Raw genomic sequence first — 12,592 nt, 5'->3', positions numbered from 1 at the left:
CCATCTTGCCTAACTCAGTGTGCTAACAGGGAGCCCATATACTTTAGATGCCTGGTGGTCACTGAGAACAGGGAAGAGTAGGATGATTTGTTGCTATAGAACCAGAGATCTGCAGTGCTGGAGGCAAAAATTAGAGAAAGCAAGAGATCATAAACTCCTGATAAAGAAGACAAAGAAACTAGTAAGTCTCTCTAATTGGAAAATTACATACACAAGACCAGAGTTTGCATCTCCCTCAAAACAGTTTCAGAGTTCCTCAGAATTTTTAGCCAGATTGATTAGTGAGAATCTTCCCCTGTGTGAAGCCTGTTCATAAAGACTGGGAGAAGTGGCTATTTTTCCAAATGTGTGGATTTTAGCACAAAGTTATGAGACACATAAGGAAACAAGGAAACTTGGCTCAAATGAAGAAATAAAATAAGTTTTCAGAAACTGATCCTAAAGAAATGGGAATATATGAATAAGGAATTCAAAATAAACATCATATGACTGCTCCATGATCTTGAAAATGATGCATAAATAAATGAGAATATCAATAAAGATATAGAAATATTAAAATAGGACCAAACAAATTTTGGAGCTGAAAAATACAGTACTTGAACTGAAAAATTCACTAGACAGGTTCAAGAGCATACTGTAGAATATACAGAAGTCTAATTATAGTATTGTACAAGTGAAACTTACACAATGTTATAAACCAATGTTACGTCAATTAAAAAAGAGAAAGGTTCTCAACTTAACCTAACTTTACACCTTAATGAAGTAGAAAAGAACAAACTAAAGCCCAAAGTTAGCAGATGGGTGGAAATAATTAAGATTAGAATATAAATAAATGAAATGGGAAACAGAAAAACAAAACAAAATCAACATAAGAGTTGATTTTTTGGAAATGATTAGCTAGATTAACTGGGAACAGAAGAGAGAGGAGTCAAGTAAATACACATTCAGAAATGAAAGAGGAGATATTACAGCCAATGCTACAGAAATTAAAATAATCACAAGCTACTACTATGAATAATTATATGCCAACAAATTGGATAAACTAGAAGAAATAAATTCATTTCTAGAAATATACAGCCTACCAAGATTAAGTGACGAATAAATAGAAAATTTAAATATACCTAGAGTGAATAAGATTGAATCTGTAATAAATAATCTTCCAAAAAAGAAAACTCCAGGACAAGATGGCTTTACTGGGGAATTCTACCGAATATTTAAGAATTAATGCCAATACTTCTCAAACTCTTCCAAAAACTGAAGAGAAAGAAACACTTCAACATGATTTTATGAAACTAGAATTACCTTGATGCCAAAGCCCAAGATGACACTGTAAGAAAAGAAAACCAAAGGCCAATATTTCTGATAATTATAAATACAAAATCCTCAGCAAAACACTAGCAAACCAAATTCAGCAGCACATTAAAAGGATTAGACACCATGACTAAGTGGGATTTATCCCTGGGATTCAAGAATGGTTCAACTTTAGAAAATCAAAGAATGTAATAAGCCACATTAACAGAACAAATTATCAGAATCACATGGTTGTTTCCATACATGCAGGAAAAGCATTTGACAAAATTTAATACCATTTCATGATAAAAAAAAAAAAAACACTTAACAAAATAGGAATAGAAAGAAATTACCTCAGCATATTAAAGGTCATAAGTGAAAAACGCACAGCTACTATTACACTCAATGATTAAAAACTGAAAGCCTTTTCTTGAAGATGAAGAACACCACAGGGTACCTACTCATGCCATTTTTATTCAACATTGTACTGGAAGTACTAGTCAAAGTGATCAGGCAAGAATAAGAAATAAAAGGCATCCAAATAGGACAGTAAGAGTAAAATTATCTTTGTTCACAGATGACATGATCTTACCTTTAAGAACCCTGCCAGTGTTCCTCTGTGGGAGACTGGTCCAAGAGAAAAGATATTCAGCTTCTCCCAACAAAATGGCAGTGTCTCATTAAATCACTCTCCAGGGAAGCCTACCAGGGGGTTTTAGAGCTTCTAATCAGCTATTATGTTTTGCTCTTAAACATTAATCTCCAAAGGTGCCCAGACAATTGATGAAAACCAGAAACCAAACCAAACAAAAAAGCAACTCAGGGGAAAGAGGGAGCTAAAAAGAATATATCAATATATAGATAGATAAGTTTTAGATATGTATAAAGTGTAAGATTATAAACTATAGAAAGATTTTAAAAATCCATGAAAGATGTTATGTAAAAGTAACATTCAGAAACCAACACCCCAAAAAACCCTCTGAAATTAAAAATAATAAAGAATATTATTTAAAGGAAACAGAAAATTGAAAGATAAAGTGAAAAAGATCTCCCCAAAAGCTAGGCTAAAATGACAGATTTAATATATGGGAGAAAATTACATAATTATTTTAGGAGGTTATATATATCAATAATGGGAGTTATAGGAGGTAGGGACAAATAAAATGGAGAACTGTATTTACCAGAAAACAAAATATATTTTCAGATATTCAGGTTCTCAAAAATTTACCTGCCACATTCCTTTCTAAGGACATTGAGAATGTGTTCCATTAAAAATAAGGGAATCAACCAAAAGAAAAAGAAACCTAGTCCACATAAAAAGCAGAACCACACTGAAAGGTGACGATGGAAATGCAAGATCCTAGGACAGCAGTGCTGCAGACTAGAGAACAACCAGATCAGACGGAGGCGAGGACTCACAGGGATGCATCGAAGAAAAAGTTATGTCACCTTATGAGTTTGTCTACTGAGTGTGAGAGGGTGCATTAGCGAGGGGTGCACTGAGAAGCAAGCAAGCAAGCAAATAAAATACCAAGAAATTATTAACTCCAGGGAATATAAATTTTGCACTGCTAAGTAATTCATAGTCCATTATGTGGCTCAGCTGTGAATATATTTACATAGATTGAGTAATGTAAACACAAATTCTGGATTAAACTAAGGTAATGATACAATTATACTGTGGCTATGCTGTGGATGGGGTGAGGGGAGGTGAAAGGACCGTCAGGAGGTGGGCAAAGGGATGGAGAGGCGGACAGTGTAAGAGAACTAAATCTTCCTCTTACATAGTGGGAGGACAATAAATAATATTCTGCACCTCAGCAATGGCAAAGCACGCCAACTGAATCCAGTTTGTAGCTTTATCCTCACAGAACCAGTCATACTAAAAGGGCCTTCAGAGAACACCAGTCCACTGGCACCTCTTCCTCAGAGACTGGTATCCCAGCCTTTTGGGGCCCCTCTTCCAAATTTCTAACAATTTCAACCTCTCCTCTTTGCTCCCATAGACCAAGGGTTGACAGCTGCTTCTTTCAGTCACTACCTCTTTGATAACTTTGTTTTCCTTTTTTGCCTTTGCAGTTACTGAGCTAAAATTTCTTTATACCTGCTTAACAATTCTTTATACAGAGTTTTCTCTGGTGAAACAGTTGGTATGATTTCTGGCTCCTGACTGGCTCCTGATTGGTAAAATACTTTAAGCTGAAAATTTTAAAATAGCACCACCCATCTATTGAATAGGAATACAGAAATAAATATCAGTTGGAACTACTAAAAGTGGTGTAAGTGATTGCTTCTGGAGGTTTTTGTTTGTTTTGCTTTCTTTGGAGCAGAAGATTTATTTCAAAAGAAATCTCACATAAAAACTCTATATTTAAATGGTAAAAGAGGAATTTCTCTGGAAATGGTGGAAAGGTTCAATCTGATTGTTAACCAGACCCTTCCAACATAAGACATCTCCTTGGAAACCTATGGAGAGAAACCAGAAAACATTTGTAACATGGGTCATGAAATAAGGAATATCAGTCTCAAAGTTCTCTTCTTACACTTACTGGTATAGAATCCTAGGTGTGTGATTTACTAAACTTTAATTGGTCTATTGTCTGGTGATAACATAATCTATTGGAGTCTCCAAATAATTATGACAATATTAAAGTAGGATGAAGTATATCCCATTTATATTTAAATGGTATAAGAAATGAGAACCCAGAGCAGTCAGTAGCTCAGAAAAGAGGTAACACTTAAGGTAGATCTTGCACATAAGAGGGGAAAGGAATTAGAGCACAATTACTCAAAAACAGAATCATAAGGCAGGAATATTAAGCAACCAAACATTTGGGTCATAAGTCCACCACTTTACAACTGAAGCTTAAGAGAAAAATTGTTCACAGGGTTCATTCAAACATCAGTGTCTTGTTGCCCCAGATCAGTTTAGACACACAGTAATTGCATCTTGTTTCCCAGTGTTTGTCTTAGCTTTCCGATGTCCCACTGATCCACTGAATCTGCCCCATAGGTTACTGACTTCAGTTCTCAGTGAAGAACATGCTGGGAGAAGGGCTTTGTTTCCTCAACTCTTCCAATAGAGTGATGTGGTCCTGGAAAGCCAGATTTCTAGCTACTTCAAGTTTCCTGTGGCAGTGGTTAATTATCCAAAGGGAACTTTTATATTTCTAGGAGAGTTACCTCCAAGTCTTGGAGTCCCTGCAATGCTCTTATGAATCTGACTTGAAAACAAGCTTTGTCAAACAGCAGGGTCTGTATGAATGTAGGTCAAAAATAGAACATCTTTCAAAAGATTAGTAGCAACTGGTGAAAGACAAGACAGTATCAAAATTATTCACAACCCCTTTTCTTCCCCTTAAAATTCATTAAGAATATCACTGTTGATGATATCAACTGGATTTTAACAGTTTGTGTGGCTCAGAAAATAACTCTTTCATTCCAGTCTTCCAACTACCACAAAAAAAACTGTAAGCCCTATATTCCTTAACTTTTTAGAGACAACAAGAATTTGCAGTGGAATATAGAAACCTGTCTTTCTGCATGCCTATGTCATATTAGAAGCAATTTGATAGGCACAGGCTTCTTTTTAAAGAAGTCAGTTCCAATGAAGGTTTGGTATATCACTTAACACAAAATGAGGCAACCACATTTACCGAACTGGTATACATGATTCAGTAATAATTTCTAGCTTAAATGTCTTAATTTGTGTTGCTCTCCTAGAGAAAGATTCTTTAAAAGACATAAGTGAAAGAATTTTGAATTGCAGGAGTCCCAGGTGTTTTCACCTTTAAAGTACAACTCATTTTAATCTTTCAGTTTACCTAAGGAATGGGTGGGGATTATTTTAGTTCTAAATGAAACCTAGTATTTTGAGATCATTTACTTATTCCTTATAAACATAAAACCAGTGTTCAGTACCTAATTAATAATAATTTCTAGGTACATTCTCATCATTTTGTGATCTTTGCAATTATCCTTCAAATATGGAAGTTCAGCTTCCAAAAATTTAGCCTCCCTGTGCAAAAGGAGAGCCTGGAATTCTTTTTCCCAAGGCAGAGTTCATGTTATTTCTACCATGTCAAGATGCCTTCTTTGGTAAGAAACACAAGGGTTTAGATACACATGGGACAGTCATAGTACCTGCAGGTAAGAAATAGCGCATCATATGATGAAGATGACAATTAGTTCAGAGGTCAGGTAACCCTTTGGCAGAGATTTCCAGAGCAAGAGAAAACCAATAAAAAGGAAAAACTGACATCTGGATATCATGAGGTTGGACTATTCAAAGGGAAATTGAAATTACTTCTTTGGAGGAAGAAATAAAAATTCTTTGGTGTTTTCCTTATGAAAATTCAAATGATGTTATTTTTAATAGCAATTATCTTAGAATAGTGAGATTACGGGGGGGGTTTCTTTTTCTCTATTTTCTAAATTTCAATAATATAAATATATAATTTTTATAATCAGAATATAAACATCTATTAGGAAAAAACTTTGAACATTTCAAAAAACATTCTTTTAGACTTTTCAATTTAAGAAAATTTTCTTTTGCTCTTTTAGATGGTTTCTCAAAATATGCCTGCTTATTATTCATGCTGAATATTACTATTTCAGGCTAATTCAGTATTGCAAAAATGTATCAATTAAACCTTTGAGAGTAAAATATGTATTGTTAATGGGATGAGTTTTATTTTTATTTCAATTTAGGTCTGGTTTTAGGGAGCCAGACCTAAATTCAGGTATTTCTAGTCAGGTATTCAGGAATTCAGGTATTACTATGCCTCATTAAGAGGATTTTAATTCTTTTAAATTTGTGATTGGTTTGGTTGAATCATTTTTCAGCTCTACATGGATGATCTTTTCTTTCTCATCCTTGAACCTACTGATCCAGAAGCAGCTTTAAAACCAAATAAATAAAGATAATCAGGCATATCTTCTGTATTGACCATTTTAATTCAGGAGTTTAAACTTGTCTAGTTACGCTGTTTTGACAAGATATTTTAATTTATCATTTACAGTGAGCATTTGCCTTACACTGTCCAATTCCACTCGAAGCAACTCTATATACTGATGATTTGAAGTTATTTTTAGATACATGCATGGGTTTGCAATAAGGAGAAATGGTAACTTTCATATATGATTGAGGTCATATTTTTAATGCAAACTTTTTTTTGCTGCCTAGGATTGCTTTTGCTTTACATAATTTGCCATCTTAATTAACCTATTTTTGTATAGACCATCATATGATTCAAAAATCATACCAGAGCAATTATATTTTTAATGTATCTATCTCTAATTTTATGGTCTTGACTAACTGCATTAGATAATTCTAGGATGATTTTAAATAACAGTGATGCTAATCGTGTATATCTCCCTCCTGATATATACATATTGTTTTTTGAGGCATGATACTGGCTTTTCGATTGAGATAGATATTTTCTTCATTCTTCAATTCTTGTTTTAGGCTTTTAAATAAAATCCATAGTGACTATTTTCATCCACTGTGTTTCTGGTATATGTGTAGTTAACATTAAGCACATTTCCTGTTGATCTCTTAATATGATGAATTATTGATTTTTTAACATTAATCCATACTATCATCCTGAGAATAAATCTTACATATCCAATTGATATTAATTATACTGATGAATTTGTTTTGTAAATATTTAGGGTTTTACAGTAGTAACAGTCTCATTTGATGTTTTTACATGTTAAAATTCCTGGATTAAATTCAGAATTATACTGACTTTATAAAATAACTTGGAAAACTTTTCTTTTTTAGTACCTGTGCAGGAAATTGTTTAAAAATTTAGCACTTAACCTATTCTTGAATGTGTGATGAACATATTTAAGCTTTCTCAGTCAAGTTCCATTCTTGGGAGTTCTTTGACAATTTGTTTAAATTCCTCTAAAGGTATAATTGGTTAAAATTCTGTCAGGTATACTAATACATATAGTCAGAAAATTCTTCATTTCCGTAAGATTTCCAAATTTATTGTTATGAAATTCTGCATGGTGTTCATCTACAGATATTAGATCTTCTGAACATCAGTGCTTATATCCTTTTTCTAATTCGTAACATAAATTTGTAGCTTCTTTTTCGCTTTTACTAAAGGTTCTTACTACATATTTATCACTTTTTTAAAATGTCTTCAAAGTTCACTTTTGAATTTATAAATTAGGGTTTTTTTAATTTATTAATCTTTAAATTCATCTATATTTATTTTTCTACTACTGGCTCCAAGTTTATTATATTCTTTATATGATCTTTACACTGAATACTTTAAATATTAATATATACTATGTTATATAATCTAGTATACACTGTATGTTATATAATAATATATGTAATGATATATAGTATATGTTAAATAATAAAATGTATTATTTGGATATGATTATATAATTTAATTATATTTATTTGTGGCTGTATTATTTTTTTAATGTTATTTATTTTTCTGTGACTTTGGATTTGAACACATTCTACAAATTGTGATGCAGTTTTCTCAGTGTCCTGAGTTTCTAAATGATCTGCTTTATTGGCTTTAATATCCTTTGAATCCTTTTATTCAAATGTTATTTTAATAGTACATTTTAATTCCTAAGTGGTTATATTTTTCTTGCTTTGTCATTAAATTTTAGTTTTATTAGATGGATTTAACAGAAATTGGTGTGTTGGACTTTTGCTTTTTCTTTTTAATACATTGAGATTTTATTTAAGATCTAGTAGATAATCAATTTTTAAAATATCTTCTATAGGTGTTTGGAAAGAAAATATACATTTTATTTTTCAGACAACAGTTTGGTAAAGCTAATCAATAAATCATTATTACGCTATTCAAATCCCTTATATATGTTTGATAATCAAGAATGGATCCACTATATTTAAATTTTCTAGCACTATTAAATGTCTGTAATCTGTTTCTACAGGTTTATCTTTTTCCCCCTTTATATGAGTTAATGAATTTTTAATCAACTAAACTGGGTAAGGAACACTTGGGTCAAAATCTATTTAATCAGTATTCTTTAATATGTCATCCTATGGCAGTTAGTATTCTAGTGACTAATCTAAGAGGTTAAGATTTGTCATTGTGCAAATAACTTTGCTTATTCAGACTGGGTGTTTTCTTAATATTTAATATACATATTAAATGTGTATGTCTTTAATATTCAATAATTTTATCAAGACCTAGCTAACTATTGCTAATAATATTTTCTGCTGTCTAGCATGCATTTTGAGTTTAGGGAAATTTTCTTTTCTTTTATCTTTGAATATCACTTCTGTTATATTTGTTCTAATCTATGCCAAAAAGAAAAAAACTATGTGTTTATTTTTCCCTGATTGGCTTCCAAAATCTTCAACTCTTATTTCTTTCATCTCTTTTATTGATTCTGCTCATTACTATTTATATTTTCAAAATATATGGCTGCCTATTTTGTTTTGTAATATTTCTTACTCTTCTCATTAACTCTCTTTATATTTTTGTTTGATATTTTCATTTCCATCTGTTATCTCACCATGCATTTCTTGTTTAAGAAATTAATTTCTATTGTTTTTATGTAGATTTAAATGTAGCCATGGTATGAATTACTGTTTCCTAAAGAAACCATTTTTAAGTGTTTTGGTCTTCCAATTTAGGGATTCAGTGGATACTTCTTATCATGCAAAGAACCAGCTGAAGAACCCTACTTCTCTGTTTGCTTGTTGGGTTTTTTTTTTTTTTTACTTACTTATCCATATTTATCAACAAATAGTAAGATTTTAATCCAGAAACAAGAAGAATGGCTTTCTCTTGGATCTCCTCCCTCTTTCTTTAAATATCGTTATAAACTTTTTACAGCTGACATTTAAATGCTTGTTGCTAGCTCAATGGTGCAGCTAAGTGTGGGAACACAAAGATGGAGCAAGGGCTATCGGCAGTTATGGCTGGAGAACTTTGTGCCATCTTTGTGCGCACATGTGTGTGTATGTGTGAGAAAACTGTGACAGGTTCCTGGCTGCACCCAGGCATCTATTTTGCAATATTAAAGATAGCCTTGTTGCTTTGAACTAGATCTCTGTATCTACTCAATAGAACTTCCTATGTTTCTCCTAATTTCTGACCAGAATCTTGGGATTCAGTGTCACTATGGACCTTATGTAATATTTTTTGTTTGGTTAGTTTGGTTTGTGGCTTGTTTTAAACAGAAGCAGACTACTCATGACTGTAGAAATATAAAACATTCAATAAGTTATAATGATTTAGATTTCAAGGTCAGTTAGAAAGAGATGATGAAAAGATAGGGTACTGATTTAAGAAGTTTCTAAACCAAGGGATCAGTGGTATCTTTGATTAGACAGGAGAATATAAAGAGAATTATTATTAGATGTGAAAAACATGATTTGATTTTTAAATGCATTCAAGTATAAAAATATCCCATTAGGGATATTTTAGAGAGCGATTTGTAAATGTTTGACCTAAAATTGGCATTGGACTTATGAATCTATAAATATGGGATGGGTCTCTAAAATCTTTTTTTTAATGTTTTCGTGAATTCTGATGTGTAGCTATGTTTGTAAACTCCTGCTCCAGGTTACCTGGATTTCCAGGTACACATGGAAAGAAAGCAAGACATTTGACTATGTGTATGGAAATCCTTTAAACAAGTAGATGTAGGTTATAAAGCAAGCTGGCATTAAAATGCAAAAAATAAGCATTGAAATGAGTATTATCATTTCTGTTGTTTTATTACTCCCAGGTCTGTAATTTATTCTTTAGATTTCCTCAAGGATTGAAATTTTTCATCTGAGAATGGATTTGATTTTTTAAAAAACAGTTCAGTCTTCTGGAATTTTTTTTTTTTTTTAGCAGCATGACTGAATAGGTCTTTGAGAATCTCTTTCCAGGTCTTGGACAACTGAAGAATGAAAGTGAAAACTAATTCTTCCTGAAGTTATTTTGACTAGATTTCAAATATCAATGTGAAGATAATTACCCTTAAGTTAATCAAGATGCTTATGATCAGAAGCACATTTCAAAAGAAAAGAGTCTCTTTTCTTGACACTTATGTCCACAGTCCTGACACAAACAAGAGATAAGCCTCTTTAGTACATGCAAAAAGTCCAAGTATTAAGTCAAATTGTATGTAATAAGGGAGATTGGTATTTAACTACATGACAACTCTGGGTGAATAAAAAAGAGTAAGCCAAAAGACTACTCTTTCAATAATGGACTTCAGATAATTCAACTTTCTCCCAGCACTGTTCACATGTTTCAGTAGCTTGTATATTAATTTTAAGTATATGTAACATTAAAGCTAGACTAATTTCAAACATAATAGGCATCAAAAGAAGTGTAAGTTCTATGCTTACTTCGATTATGTGAGCATAGGGATGTTCTTAAGTAATACAAAATTAAAGTCATAAAATATTTCTTTATATATCATCTCATTTCTTATTTTTTATAACCTTAATTTTCAATTTTCTTTCCCCATCACATAGCTGAACAATTTTATTCAAAAACTGGGCACATAATGGGACAATATGCTTTCAGAAAGACTTTCTTCATTCTGGGTAATACCTGTAGTTTTCTTCAGCTTTTTAGAAGTGGGGAAATTACCCAAGAGGCTCTGAAGACTACTTTGCACTAACTGGAGAATACTAACTGATTTACTTCTTCAAACTTTAAATCCTAAAAATAATTTTTTAAAGAATTTATACTTCATTCAATGTAGTTGTGGAAGGTTGAGTGTTATTTGCAACACAGATGGGAGAAACAGAATAAGACAAAGTTAACAAAGATTCACCGAGAACCTTATACCGAAGTTGTTCTCTGTGCTCTTAATCTTGGTGAGATCTAATGATGAAGTACAAAGCATGTTACTGATATGACACATCCTGTCTCATTATCCAGTAAGTTGATTCTAACAGAGAGAGGCAAGGTTGAATGTTCTTGCTGTGAAATCCCATGAGAGTATATAGGTAGAACTACTTTGGGAAAATCTGCTTCACCCTAAGTGTGTATTTCTTTCTTATGTGACACTGAAATCACCTGTGGGGTTCAGTCCAGTTCAGGGTGATGGCTGGTGGTAACTCCCAGTGATGCCCTATGACTATAGAAGTACAAGAGATATAAACTTAACATATTTCAGAAATTATAATCTAGCTCAGCTCTCTCATTTGGGGACCAGAGGGCTTGTGTCCTCTGCCACATCATGCACCGGCTTGGTGACAGGGTCAGGCTCTCGGAGACCAAGTTCCTTGATGAGTGCTCTCTTCCTCTCACACTATGTTTCCTCATTGGGATCAGTTCTGCTTTAAGCTGACTCAAATCTAATTTTCAAAAGGCACCATATGAACAAAAATACTGGGAATTTATTTCATGTTACAAAGAAGGAACAGAGTCGAGAAGGAGGTGTTGACAGAGCATACAGGCAGAGCACTAACTTTAAAGTGGTGGTACATGTACAAAGCGGGGGGTCAGCCATGGTCTCAAGCCAAGGTTCAGGGAGTCAGTGGCCATATGTAAACACGAATGGAAAAGGGAGCTGGTGTGAGGCTATGAGAGACCATCCTCAAACTTTGGGCTCAAAAAAGTTTATGGTGAAGCATGGCTAGGGAACACAGGATTACCTATGAGGTGACCAGATATTAAGACACAGATCAACAGTGTTGCTGCTGCAGGGAAAGAATCCTTTTAGAATTCCTTCAGTAGAGTTGAGGGAGGCAAGGAGACCTTGGATGCTGTGGGGTCCCTGATAACGGAGTCCAACCTGAACTCCTACTGTTATTGTATAGCATGGAGTTTATTTTCTCAGACAAGATCGTATAACTAATAAACACTTGAGGCAGAACTCATACTCGAGCTTCCATGCTATTTCCACTACAACTGTATAATTATACACAACTATGTAATTCAGAGTCGAGCTCAGGAAAATTTTGAGAATAAAATGAGGGCTGTTAATAACTATGCCAGAACAGAAGACCTAGGATACAGCTTATGGTTACTTTAACCACAGAATCATATTTATTTTGATCTCTCATACTATATCTTTTGTTATCTACTTCATCCTGAATCTTTGTCTGTATCATTAAGCTCTGACTGCTGGAGCAGGCTGCTGATGAACAATGTGGCCTCCTATGCCTGATGCCCCTATCTTTCTGCACACAGTCTTTTGAATAGACTCTACCACCAACTAGTTGCATGATCTTGGGCAAGTTACACAACCTCTCTGATCTTTGTGTTAAATTAACATGATATATAAAATAAAATAAAACAAAACAAAATAAAATAAAATAAAATAAAATAAAATAAAATAT

The sequence above is a fragment of the Vicugna pacos genome, chromosome 5, assembly GCF_048564905.1.
Source record: "Vicugna pacos chromosome 5, VicPac4, whole genome shotgun sequence".
Classification (NCBI taxonomy): domain Eukaryota; kingdom Metazoa; phylum Chordata; class Mammalia; order Artiodactyla; family Camelidae; genus Vicugna; species Vicugna pacos.
The sequence above is the reverse complement of the archived record's forward strand: the minus strand, read 5'-3'. Positions refer to the sequence as shown.